This window comes from Phascolarctos cinereus, unplaced genomic scaffold (genome assembly GCF_003287225.1).
Source record: "Phascolarctos cinereus isolate Bilbo 61053 unplaced genomic scaffold, phaCin_HiC Scaffold_4;HRSCAF=312, whole genome shotgun sequence".
Lineage (NCBI taxonomy): Eukaryota > Metazoa > Chordata > Mammalia > Diprotodontia > Phascolarctidae > Phascolarctos > Phascolarctos cinereus.
This window is the reverse complement of record NW_027555847.1, coordinates 277,999,399-278,014,060: the sequence shown is the minus strand read 5'-3', so window position 1 is coordinate 278,014,060 and position 14,662 is coordinate 277,999,399. Positions and strand designations below refer to the sequence as shown.

At 35.7% G+C, this 14,662-nt stretch overlaps 1 pseudogene; it reads right to left on the bottom strand.

The window, feature by feature from the left end:
* Positions 1–9,128: 9,128 nt before the first annotated feature.
* Positions 9,129–11,773, bottom strand: LOC110195891 (protein ZAR1-like pseudogene; annotated as a pseudogene).
* Between the last annotated feature and the right edge of the window lie 2,889 nt (positions 11,774–14,662).

Below are 14,662 nucleotides of genomic sequence, written 5' to 3'. Positions count from 1 at the left end.
CCTCCACTAGCTGTCAAAGTGATCTTCTGGGACAGCTAGGTGGCACAGTGGAAAGAGCACCGGCCCTGGAGTCAGGAGAACCTGAGTTCAAATCCGGTCTCAGAACATAATATTTCCTAGCTGTGTGACTCTGGGCAAGTCAGTTAACCCTAATTGCCTCACCCCGCCCCCAAAATAGTGATCTTTCTAAAGCACAGGTCTGACTGTATCATTCCCCTTACTCAATAAACTCTAGTGCTTCCTTTTCACCTTCAGGATCAATATGAAATTCTCTTTTTGGCATTCAAAACCATTCATAAACTGCTCTCCCACTTTATAGTCTTCTTACACCTTATTCCCTCTACCCCACATGCTCTGAAATCCACTGACACTGACCTTCTTGCTATTCCTGGAAAAGAATACTTCATCCCAGGACTCTTGGTATTTTTATTGCCTGTTCCCCCCCCCCCATCTCTACCTCCTGAATTCCCTTATTTCCTTCAAGTCCCAGACAAAATTATACCTTCTACAGGCAGACTTTCCTTATTCACTTTAATCATAGGGCCTTCCCTCTCTTGATTATCTCCGGTTGATCATGTATGTGTCTTGTTTGTACCTAGTTATTAAATTTCATCAAACAAAATTAGAACAATGAGACAATATAGGAAAACTTAGAGATGTAGCTAAAGTAGTCCATATGGAAAAAATTGTATCTCTAAATGTCTTCACCAATTGAAGACAAAAAAAAATAGAAAAGCAAATTTGGTATGAAATTAAAAAAAAAACCTAGAAAAGCAACAAATCATAAAACGCCCAACTAAATACCAAAGAAGAAATTATAAAAATTGAAGGAGAGATTAACAAAATCAATATAAAAATATTTACTTGATAAAGCTAGGAGCTGTATTTTAATAATAAATTAAATATAACAAGTGTTAGGAAAAGGAGAGGAAAATAAAATTGTAACACAAATTAAAGAAAAAAGAATTTAAAACAATTTTGTTGTTCAGTCATGTCCAACTCTTTGTGACTCCTTGCAGGGTTTTCTTGGCAAAGACAGTATAGTAGTTTACCATTTCTTTCTCCAGCTCATTTTACAGATGAGGAAATGAAGGCAAACAGGGTTAAGTCATTTGCCCGGGTCAAATAGCTTGTAATTTCTGAGGCTAGATTTGAACTCAGGAAGATGAATCTTCCCAACCTCTGCCCAGTACTCTATCCACTGTGCCACCTAGCTGGCCGTTCACAATAGAAGATGAAATAAAGGAAAGTATCCGAAATGCAAAACTGATAACTCAAATGAATGCAAATATATTTACAAAAAATTATATATATATATATATATATATATATATTTAACAGAATAAGAAATAGATGAATAAGAAGTAGCTTGATGTTAAAAAGAGAAGTGAACAAACTGAAAACTTATTCTCAAAGTGAGAAAGAAAGAAAACAAGACCAGATAGATTTATAAGAGAGTACTTTTACACATACAAAGAACAGTTAATTTCAGTATGACATAATCACAAAATTAGGAAAAGGGATTCTTTCAAACTCTTTGTATGATACAAATAAGTTCTTATCAATTAAAACAGAGAGAAACAAAAGTATTGACCAGTTTTACAAATGAACATTGATGTAAAAATATTGGCTAGCATATTAGCAAAGAAGCTACAATGACATATTAAAAATCATACTCTATGATCAGATTAAATTTACGCCAAAAATGCAGGTTTATGCCAGAAATGCAGGTTTATGCCAAAAATGCAGTAAACATTACTACATTAATAAAAATAATAAAACTCACATGGTTATATTAATAAATGATTTCAAAGCATTTGGAAAAATACAGTACTGGTATTTTTGTTAAAAAATTAGAAAATATTGGAGTAAATGGACTTTTCCTTAAAATGGTGAAAGTACTATCTAGCTAGATCCAAGAGTCACTATCATATGAATAGAGAAAGGCTAGAGGCTTTCCAAATAAGGTCAGAGATAATTAAAGTATGTCTATTATCACCACAACTATTGAGCATGATGCTAAAAGTGCTATCTAAAACAATGAGACCCCCCCAAAAAAATTGAGGGAATAAATATAAGCAAAAAGCAAACCAAACTATTCCTTTTTGTAGTTAATAAGATGGACCATCTAGAATATTCAAGGAAGCCAAAGAAAAATTGAAACTAACTTCCACAAAGTTGCTGGATATAAAATAAATCCATAGAAATAAATTAAGTTTGCTGTGTATTACCAAAACCCAAAAGGAAGAGATAGAAAGAAAAATTCCATTAAAATAACTACACAGTGTATAAAATATTAATGAGTCTATTTACTAAGAAACACATAGGAGTTATAGGAATATGTGTACAAAACATTCTTTACAGAAATAAAGATAGAACTAATGAATTGGGAAAATATTAATTGCCCATGAGCAGGGCATGCTGATATTAGAAAAATGACAATGCTACCTTACAATTTATTTATTTAGTCCCATACCAATCAAACTGTAGAAGCCTTACTTTATTGAGATGGAAAAAATCATAATGAAATTCATATTGAGAAGCAAAAGGTCAAGAATCTCAAAGTAAGTAGTGAAAAAATAGTATAAAAGCTGGAACCTTAGTGGTAGCAGATTCCAAAACATATTAAAAATCAGTAATCATCAAAATAGTTTGGCATTGGTTAAAAAATAGAGAAGTCAATCACTGGAACAAGTTAGGTATATAGCACACAGAAATAAATCAACATAAATAGTATATTTTTAAATAAACCCAAAGTCCCCAACTACTAGACTAACAATTCAGTATTTGACAAAAACTGATGTAAAAACTAGAAAGCCATCTGTGTGAAATTATGTATAGAGCAACATCTCACACCATTTAATAAGGGAAGCCAAAATAGATATATGCCTTAGACATAAAAGATCAAAAACAAATTAGCAGAGCAAGGAAAAATATTCATTTTGCAACTATAGATGTGGGCAAGTTCATAACTAATTAAGGGATAAATAAAATCATAGAAGAGACAATGGACATGAAATTTAAAAGCTTTTTCACATACAAAATCAATGTAATTAAAATGAGAAGGGAAATAGTTCTCTAATTCTCCCAATTAGGGTAAAACTCTTTGTAGCAAGTTTTTTTTTCTGAAAAAGTCCATATCCAAGATATGAAAGTATTTAAACTTTGTAAGAATGAGAGTCATTACCCAGCAAATATATGAACAACTCTCGAGTGAAGAAATCTAAGCTCTCAACAACTATGAAAAAAATGCTCCACATCATGTAAGAGAAATGCATATTAAAACAACTCTGAGATTTTGCCACATGCCAATCAAATTGAGAAAGATGCAAAAATAATGAATGATCATTGCTGAAATGGTTTTGAGAAAATGGCCTACCCATTCTGGAAAGTAATTTGGAACTATTCTCCCAAAGCCACTTAACTCTAAAATCCTTTTGACGTAGTAATAGTGTTACTCAGTCCATAGTCAGGGAGAATAAAGAAAGAAGAAAAAGACCCATCCATGCAAAAATATTTATAACTTTAAAAAAATTATAGTAAAGAATAGAAATTATGGGTATGGGCTCTTCAATTAGGAAATGGCTAGATATGGTATGTTAAATGAATGTAATAGAATATTATTGGGAAATAAATAATGACCAAAGGGATGGTGTCAGACTTTTAAGGACTGATGCCAATGAAAATGAGCTAAACCAGGAGGAAAATTTGTACAATTATAAACATACAGAAAACAACTTTATCAATTAAGATGAGAGAAAAGGAAAATGATAAATGCTGGAAGGGATGTGGGAAAATAGGTACATCTGTGAACTACTCCAACCATTCTGGAAAACAATTTGGAACTATGTCATATACTGCCACTAGGTCTATAGCCCAAAGAGATCAAAGAAAAAGGAAAAGGACCATGTATACAAAAGTATTTATAATAGTTCTTATAGTGGTGGCAAAAAATTGGAAATTGAAGGGGGGAATGGCTGAACAAGTTGTGATATATGAATGTAATGGAATACTATTTTGATGTAAAAAATAATGGAGATGATTTCAGAAAAAATTAGGAAGATTCATATGAACTCATGCAAGGTGAAGAGAGCAGAACAAGGAGAACAACATACTCAGTATCAGCAACATTGTAATGATAACCAATTCTGGAAGATTAGCAACTCTGGTTAATAAAATGATCCATGAAGTTTCCAAAGGACTCATGATAAAAAATTCTATCCACCTCCAGATAGAGAACTGATGGAGTCTAAGTGCAAACTATTTTTCCCCCTTTATTTTTCTTGCTTCACTCCTACAACATGGCTAACATGGAATATTTTGCATGACTTCATATATTAAATGAATATCATAGTTCTTGCTTTCTCAATGTGTGGGAGAGGAAGTGAAGGGAAGAAGGGAATTTGGAACTGGAAATAGAAACTTTTTTAAAAGAAAAGAAAACAATTTGAATAACAAAAGAATTTTGACCAATGCAATAATCAACCACAATTCTAGAGGACTAATGTTGAACCATACGACCCACCTCTAAAAAAATGGTGATGAATTCAATATATAGAATATATTTTCAGATTTGTCTGATGTGGAAATTTGTTTTGCCTGACTATATATTTGTTACAAGGACTTTTTCTTTTTTCCTAATTTGGTTGTGGGGTGGAAGGGAGTCACTAGAATGGAGAAAGGAAGGAAAGAAGAAAAAAAGAAAAAGGAAGAATGAAAGAAAGGAAGGAAAAAAGAAAGAGAAAGAAAAAGGTAGAAAGACAAAGAAAAAACCAGGAAAGAAAGAAAGAAAGAAAGAAAGAAAGAAAGAAAGAAAGAAAGAAAGAAAGAAATCATTAATACATTGTTAACACAGAGAAGAAAATAAAAGGAAAACCAGAAAGAGCAAGAGACAATCAGGATATATTTGAAATTTACATGTTGAATTTATTGTATACTTTATAAGAAAAGTAATTTTTACATAACAGGAACCCTCAATTGCATGTACAATCTTCTTTTCTGTTCTATGTATGCTCCTAAATGCTCCATCTCCTACCTCTTTTTTGGTGTTTGCAAAGTTCAGAATTTTGAAAAATTAAAGTACTAAATCGTTTATATTTGAACCTAGAGTCAATAGAGGAATACTGAGGTGTACTGAATACGATTATGATTTGGTCAGATCTTCTTTTAAGGACAAACATTTTGGCAGCTGGGTGGAGGATATATTGGAGTGAGAACGGTGTCAAGGAAGAGAGACCAATTAGGAACCTGTTGCAATAATTCAGGCCAGAAGTCATGAGGGTCTTAACTAAGGTGGTAGTTAAGTATTTAGAAAAAAAGGATTGGTCAAATTCAAAGGATGTTATAGAGGTAAAAACAGCAAAATTTGTCCATTATTATATGTGGAGTGAAGGAGAGAAAGAAGATATAATACAAGAATATAAGAATCATGCTGGATGATAATTTTGTAAAAATTCAATGAAAGAAAAAGATAAAAAAGAAATGAAATATGAAACAACAGGAGAAAATCAGATGTGGCTATAAAGCAATAAGACTAATTTTATCAGACATATTGGCTGGGTATGAAGGAAATTTCTCATAGATCATAGATGGTTGTTAATAGCTCCCTAGAATTTATGAGTGGGAAGAGAGTTTAGATAACATCTAGTCCAATTTCCTAATTTCACAGGTGAGGAAATTGAGGTCGTAAGAGGATAAGTGACTTGTCCAAGGTTATAAAGGTGGGAAGAAGCAATTTAAGAATATAAACCCAGGTCTTCTGACTCTAAATCCAGTAATATTTCCAATCTGCTACAGTATCCACTCAACAATTGTTTTGAGCAAGGAAAGCACTTTGGAAATATATGGATGATTGCTTGAGCTAACTCCTTTGAGGATGATACTAATTTTTATGTATAAATTCTATGTGGTTTTTTTTTGCCAACAAACAAAAATACTTTATAGTCACACCTTGAAATACAGAGATGATAATATTTACAGTGACTGAGAAATGGTTACATATGAGTTATGCTGAAATGTTTAGTAATTACGGTTTTTTACTATGGACAGATGGAATTCTATATTTATTTTAATTCAATTTTTGCTTTTCTAATGAACTGTGTGAATCACTTGCAGCCAAATTGAAACTTCTCATCCTAGAAGCTGCTTTTTGAGGACCATTTCCTGTAGGGTGTGGGATGTGGTTGTCACAGCCTGTTAAGTAGTACTTTTACAGCAAACCATTATGCAGGGTTCTATTAGCCATCACTGTCTATTAAGTAGTATTTCTGCACCTAAATAATATGAATTTAATTAGGAATCATGATTATGACCCTGAGCTAGTACAATAGCCTATGCAAAAAAAGTCTTTATAGAATTCAAGGTCCGATGTAATTTGGACTGTAACTAACTACCTTTCAAGCCTTATTTCATGCGCAGCAGCCATGTTGAACTACTTGTTATTTGTAGAATATGTTCTATCATTTCTTTCCTCCAAACATTTCTGTACACCTGCAATTTCTTCCTATCTGTCTCTACCTGTTGAAATATGAATCTGATTTGGACCGCTCCTTATAGATAATTTACTTTATTTTATAAATGAGAAAGCCAAGGCCTAGAGAGGGTGAATAATTTGCTTGTCAAACTCGGGTCCTCTTAGTCTAAATCTCTTGTTTTTTTTCCCAGTGTGATGCACTAAACGCTTACCTATTCTTCACAGCCCGGCTAACATGCTGCCTTCTTCATGATGACTAAATGAGGCTTCTCTCTCATGCACTTATCACATGCTAATTCATAGCATGAATAAATGGAATGAGTACAACTCATTTTATGTAACTATTTCACATCATTCTTTAATTTTCCGTGTTCATGTGACATATCTCCCCAAGTAGATCGTAAGTTTTTTGAGGGCAGAAACTTAACATCACTTTTTATTTTATTTGAGATTCCCCAAACACGCCTTATTTTTCCCATTTCTTTGCCCTATGTCTAGAACATCTCTCCATCCTGATCCTTAGCTCTACCATTTCTTTCAGTCAAAACGCCTTCCATTCTTTAAGGCCTGAGAGAAATTCTACTTCCACTATAAAGTCTTTCTTATTCCCCTGAGCTATATCTCCCTCTTCTGAAGCCTTGTATCACTTTGCTTCTCATTTTTGTGATCCTGGGCAAGTTCCTCCTTTAACTTTCTAAAACTCAATTTTCTCATTTATAAAATGGGAACGATAATATCTGTGCTATCTGCTCACCAGGTTCCTGTCTATGTAAATATTGTCTCTGTCTCTTCATCCATTTGTGTTGACCTATCCATCTGTCTGTTTATCTATGTTCATGCCTTATCTCTTTTACTATATTTTAAGTTCCCTGAAGGCAGGATTTTGTTCAATTTTGTATCTCTTTAGGGCTTAGAACAATGACTTTAACATGATTTTGAATGAAACCATGTTGAGTAACAGGGAGTTTACTGTCACCTGATTCAAAAATGGTTTGAATTAGATTAGTATGAGGGGACCCTAAGAGAATTCTTTTAAATACATAAGGAGAAGAGGCTGCATAATTCTTGGCGTGATCCAGCTGACCATGTTTTGAACACTGCAATTGGAAGAGACTTGGATTTGTCATGCTCCTTATTCCCCATGGTCTTTTGTAATCCTATCATTACTTAACCTTTATGCCTTTTAATTCCACTGCTTCTGATTAAAAGCATCTTTTCAGCTTCTTGTTGCTGCTATCTATTGAACTCCAAGACACCTATCCACATAACTCAATGACTTTAGGTGATGGATATGGTTTTCCTATGAGCCCCAATCTCTACTATTATCTTTGATGACTTCAATATTCTAACTGATAATCATTCTCACACTATGATCTCCAGATTTATCAACTTCATCAACTGCCATTACTGCCATCTCAACTCTATCTCAGCCATCTGGGGCTTCATATCACTGGGAATTTTTCAATCTCCAAGATCCTGAGCTCTGAAATTATGTTTTCTGTTCACAATCTAATGCCTTCCCGCCTGCCCCACCATGTCATTCATTCTAGACAGGTTTTTGGTCACTATGACTTCTAGTCACTTAATAGTTCCCTGTTTTCATAATTCATGACCTCTCTTGCTTTCATTTCCTTCTCTTTATAGACATAGATCACAAAACAATAACAACAACAACAACAAATTACAGATGCGAGATCATAGCTTTTCAAGCTTAAAGGGACTTTAAATTCCAACACTTTCTTTCTACAGGTGAGGATCCTGTGGTTCAGAGAGGTTAATTCACTTGTACAAAGTGATACTCCACTCTAATCCCTTTCAAAAAGACATTGTCCTACATCCTGGAGTCTCTTGTGTTGTGTCTTTTCCCCACTTCAGGGAATCTTCATTTTGAGATAAGGATTGTAGAATAAAAAGCAAACTCCTTATCCTAACATTTAAGACTCTCCACGATCTGTCATCTATCTTTGCAAGCAGATTTCATACTATTTGCCTAACTGTACTCTACGTTCAGTCAACCAGTTAACAAGAATTAATTGTCTACAATGTGCCACTGAGGATAAAAACACAAATGCAGAAAGACATTGATCTTAAGGATCTCACATTTTTATGAGAGAAACAACATATACATGTACATGAGTCTATAAATAACATACATAAGTAAATACAAGATGATTTAGGGAATGTGTGCACTAATAGCTGAGAAAATCAGGAAAGGCTTCATGGAGAAGGGAGTATTTGAGTTAAATCTTGAAGGAAAACAGGGATTTTAAGGCTTTGAGGTAAAGCAGGAGTCTATTCCAGGCACGAGGGACAGACAGTGTGGGAGATAGCATGCTGTATGTGCAAAAGAGCAAATAGGCTAGCATGGTGCAATTGTATCAGTGTGTAGAAGACAATAATATTTAAGAAGATTCAAAGGATAGGAAAGAGACAGGTTGTGAAGGGATAAGAATTTTGAAGTTTATATTTTATCTGGGGTGTAAGGGGAAGCCACTTCTTTCATTCTAATTATACTGTTCAATAATTATGCCACAAATTTTACAAAAAGTACAAAAGCTTGATCCATTTCCCACTGCCACTTGAAAGCCAAGTTACAAAAGATTAGACAAAATTCAACGAAAGGAGACACAGGACCCATCAACACCCCAACTGTTCTTCAGACAATGTACTTAAATCTGTAAGTATTACCACAGGATAGTCTCTTGTCTTTGCAGTGGCCACAGAGTTCCTGTCAACCAGGCCTCTCCAGGTCACGTGTCTTTTTTTCTGAGAACAGGAGCAAGGACACTTGTGAGCATGTCTGGCACTGGATCCCTTCCATTCCAGAAGGGTTAAAGCTCTTTTGGCACTTGAGACAGTTGTTTGAAATAAGCCTTATTACTCCCAGAAATACCCCAGACATAAACACTCTCCCACCTGGTCTGGCAGTCTTTACAGTGAAAGTAGCCATATTTCTCTTCCCCAAACTGGAAAGTGGGCTTCTTGGGAAGAGTGGTTCCCTCCTTCTGATATTCTGCTTTCCCATCTTGGGTCTCCTACTCGGGGACAGCCGTCAATTCATCCCCCTCCTCCTGAGATTTCTTGTCCATCTGCTCTGGCTTTCCTTCAGCCTCCCTGGTCCTTTCTGGTTCTGGCAAAAAGGGCTGCTGAGGTCTGGATTTCACCATACCTGAGGACGCCTTCCCTCTCCCCTGGCCTGCTTGTTGGCTAAGGCAGATAAGGAGCCCCCAAACGAGCACTGGGGAATAGAAGAATCTCATGCAGAAGCCAGTGGTTGCTCTAGCAAGCATTAGATGAACTTATCCACCAGTGGGCTCATCTGCACCCCTCTGTCTTTGTTGTTTGCTTTGCACAATTGCAGGCTCATGTTGGGGTTCACCTGATGGCCTTGAGCTGTACCCTCTTGTAACTGTCCAAGTAGTCGTGGGGGTTGGTGGGGTTGTCTGCAGTTGTGTCTAACTCTTTGTGACCCCATTTGGAATTTTACTGGCAAAGATACTGGAGTGGTTTGCCATTTTCTTCTCCAGCTCATTTTGCAAATGAGAAAACTGAAGCAAACAGAGTTAAGTGACTTGCCTAAGGTCATATAGATAAGTAAGTGTCAGAGGCCAGATATGAACTCAGGGAGATGTCCTCTTAACTCCAGGCCCTTCATTCTTTCTACTGTGCCACTTAACTGCCCCATCTCTCGCCTACTCAAATAAAATGATTAAATATTTCTTTCAAGATTTAACAACAGTGATACAACTTTGTTCAGTGACCCTCTGATCATAACTACCAAGGGGAACATAAAATGGGCAGAAAAAATACTCACCAAAAGTTTTTACCACTATTATGAGGGAGAGTAATTCTCTATGAATAGTGTGGTCCTAGAGTTACTCCTGTTTTCAAATGATATCATTCTAGTTGCATCAATTCCCAGGACACTGCAGAGCCTTTTGGAAGAGATCTATTACCACCCAAAAGAGTGAGGATGAAAAATATCTATTGTCTAGATTATGACATACATTTGGATACATAAACTGTGGTCTCTCTATCACCATGTATATCTGGGACAGTTAATACAAACGAACAAAGGGATGTATCCATATATAAACAGAAGGAAAACAGAGAAGTTCCATTTATGAACCCAACTACTCTCAGATATAAAAGCTCAACTTTAAGTACCATTTAGTAATAAAAGTATTTTTATAAGACTACAAGATATGGAACAAAACAGTTGCTGAATAATAGAAAATTGGCATCACACAAGGGGCAATGGAGAAACTGACAGTGTGTGTGAAAAGTTTACATACATAATAAGTGAGGAACTTAGAAGAATAGAAATAAAGGATTCCTAAAAGAAATATATAATCAGAAAAGGGGATGGATAAAGGGTGATATCATAAGCAAATTAGGGAAGCATGGAGTGCTTTACTTGTCAGGTCTGTGAATAAGGGAAGAATTTATGTCCAAACAAGAGATAGAGTGCGTGATGAGGTGTAAAATGGACAATTTTGATTATGTTATATTAAAAAAGTTTTTGCTCAAACAAAACCAATATAGCCAATATTAGAAGGAAAGCAGGAAACTGAGAAAAATTTTATAGCAAGTTTCTCTGATAAAGGCCTAATTTCTCAAATACAAAAATAAATCAGTTAAATTTTAAGAATATCAGTCATTCTCCAATAGGCAAATGGTCAGTGGATATGAACAGGCAGTTTTCTGAAGAAGAAATCAGAGCTATCAAAAGTCATATGAAAAAGTGTTCCAGATCACTATTGATTAGAGAAATGCAAATTAAAACAACAGAGGTGCTAATTTATACGTATCAGTTTGGCCAAAATGACAGAAAATTAAAACAACAAATCTGGGTGGAGATGTGGAAAAATTGGAACACTAATGCCATAAATTAGATCCCTAAGAAAAAAGTGCCACGACCTGACAGATTTGCAAGTACATTCTATCAAACATTTTAAAAATCAGCTAATTCCAATTTTAATAAATTATTTGGAATAATAGCCAAGAAGGGATCCTACCAGACTCTTTTTAATAAACAAATATGACACTGATACCTAAACTTCTCTTCATCTGAGACTTGCTAGGGTGCCCTGCCTACACCCCGATCCAGACTTCAGGCTTCTGGCTTCTATCTTTACCTCATGGCTTTCTCCAGTGCTCTGGAGGCTATTTCCAGGCTAAACTCATCTACAATTTCCAGCTTCTAGCTTCTGTCCAACTCCCAAATGCTTTCTAGACTCCCCTGGAATTTACCTTCACCTGATCTGTCTGCTGTGAGTACTCAACAGTATTCAACATCATCGTCTGTTACAATAGTAAATATGAAATATCCCTGAGCAGTCTCATCACCTCATTCCCTCAAAAGATTTCTTTCTGGTCATTGATAATCTGTGTAAACTCATTCCTCAATAGTTGACTTGGTTATACTCTTACCATCCCAGTAAATATGAACTGCGAGCTGTCATTGTAGTAGTCCCCCACTGCTCTCTCTTTGGGTCCCTCAACTCAATCCCTCTAATGTCCCACTCCAGATCCACCCACCCCTTCCACTGCACTCTTTGGGCATGTCTGTTCTCTGACCAGAAAGATTGCTTTCATATTAAACCTTTTCCTTTTTTACTCCCTCTACCTTGTTGTGCTCACTGACAGGCATCCCTGGCCAACTTTTCCAGCAATAGATATACTTTCACTCATACCCCCGACTCACTAGTTGTGGTTGAGTCAAAATACTCCTTGCTTCCATTGCCTACCCCAGACTGTCCCTCTACCACAGTTACTCAACAATATCTCCTTCTCTGAAATTCATTTAATACATGGAAGCCATTATTGAATGTCCTCCAGGACTCCCTCCTTTCTCCCTCAGTGAATTCAGTATCTAGCTAATGATCTTTCTGTTCCATTTCCAATCCTCATACTAGAGCAATTCAACATAAATGTTGGTACTCCCTCAAGCACTGTAACTTCTCAGTTTCTCAACTGACTCTTTTCCATAACCTATTCCTCCAACCAACCCCAACTACACATACAGATAGTGACACCTTTGATTCTGCAATCACTCACATGTTCTACTTTGTTCTCTGCGATTTCTTTACCTGATCTTTTTCTGTTGCCATCTCAGCTTCCTCTCTGTCCTCTGACCCCTAAACTTGTTCTTTATCCTCATTGTGACTTTCAATTCCTCCACTCCTCAGTTATTTCCCAAATCATCACTCTTGCACTGGGTATACCTCCTCTTTTCCCCATCTTGATACCTTGATGGAACAGTTCAAATCTACATTATCCCCTCTGTTTGAGTCCCTCACTCCTTTATAGTATCTCTGATCTCAACCCTCAAGGTTAGATTACTTTCATCATCCACTGCCTTTGCTACTTTTGCTGCTGAGTGAATTGGAGACCATCACGAAATTGTCTGACTTGGTGCATTAAAATTTTATATTATTCATGAGACTTCATATTCAATTCATGTTATTTACTTCAGCATACATATTGATACTCCTTCAAACACCCTAACTTCTCAGTTCTTGAATTTATTCATTTTCTGTGACCTATTCTTTCAATCCACCTCAGCAACAAACAGAGATGGTGATGTGCTTGATTCTGCTATCACTCACAAATGTTCCAAGTTGAAACTTTTGTGTTATCTTTGACTCCTAATTCTCCCTCACCCTACATATCCAATTAATTACTTAATCTTGGCCTTACTTTCTTCACAGCAATTTTTTTTGGTATGTGTCACCTTCTTTTAACTCATATAGCTATCACCCTACTTCAGGTTTTTATCACCTTTCACCTGGGCTATTGCTATAGCCTATTAATTGATCTACCTGCCTCCAATTTCTCCTTATTGAATCTGGCCTCTAAAGAGAAGCAAAGGTGATTTTTCGAAAGAGCACATTTGATCATATTGTGCCGCTACTCAATAATTTCCAATAGCACCCTATTTTCTCTAGAATGAAATATAACTTCATCTTTAGCTAATATGTTTTAATGTCTATTCTTATGTAAGTTTTATAATGCACGTGATTATTAGTAGTATCTCTAAATACTTTATAAATATACCCATTGGTGGTACATATTCAAAATGGTTTTAATGAAAGGAGTACAAAATCAAAAAAGTTTGTAGATCATTACCCTAAGATAAATGAAATCCATATTATTTATCCCCAGCATATTTTGCCCTAGAGAAAGCATCATGATATTGGGTCATTGAGGGAGGAGTGAAGTACCCTCACAGGGAAGGAAAAAACTCACAAATTGGGAGTATAGGTTTATTAAAGATGAGCTTCATGTGCCTGGGTTAGCTAATAGGCAGAGAAGCTCTATCTTAGGGCAACTTCTTAATGAGGTACATAAGTGGAGGTCCTATGGACACCCACTTCAGCCTAAATCCGTACCCACCTCCCTTCTTTACAGTTTTAGAGATATTACAGGAATTGCTAATCAATCTGCCCCTACTGGTTTTAGAGCTACAATTTTATTTTAAAATATTTTAATGTCTTTGACTCTTTGTTTTTGAAGCTCTAGCTTGTTATAATTCAGCAGATCTTGCTTCACAAATTTGGTAAGATATTTTTTTAAAAAGTTATAGAATTGCAGTGGGAGGGTAGGCATTTCACGTGCTGACAATTCTACTTATAAGAAATAGCTGGCTAGCAGTAAGTCTAAAACAAGGGGTGAAGGGTCAATAGGCAGTAAAATGTTTTCTTTCCAAGGTTCCCAGACAGATTTTTACTTGTCCAAGATTATAGAACACTCTCTTTTCCCTCTTCTTTTCTAAATAGAAGTCATTATCTCTCACTAAAAACGTATATTCAATTCAATTTCTCCATCAGATGGATACTGACCTTGTTTTCTTCAAACCTTTTTCCTAAGTGATGTTTGAAACTTAATTCTGTGGTGCCACATCTCATGCTGCCTTCACCAAAGCCCATCTGTTAAAGAACACAGCTGGGAGGCAAAAACTACTTGTGATGCTGCGCTCAAGTAGCCCTCATCTCAAAACAAATCTCTTAAAATATTCTGCCCAGCAGCATTTTTGTAAGCTGTTCTGGCTGACATGGCAAAAAGACAGCAAACCAGAAACTTTATACATCTCTGAAGGGAAGCAATCTCTATCTTATACACCCAAAGAGAATGAAAGATATTAATTAGATCAGTCCTCTAGAGTGTAATGCCTCAGACATCTGCCCT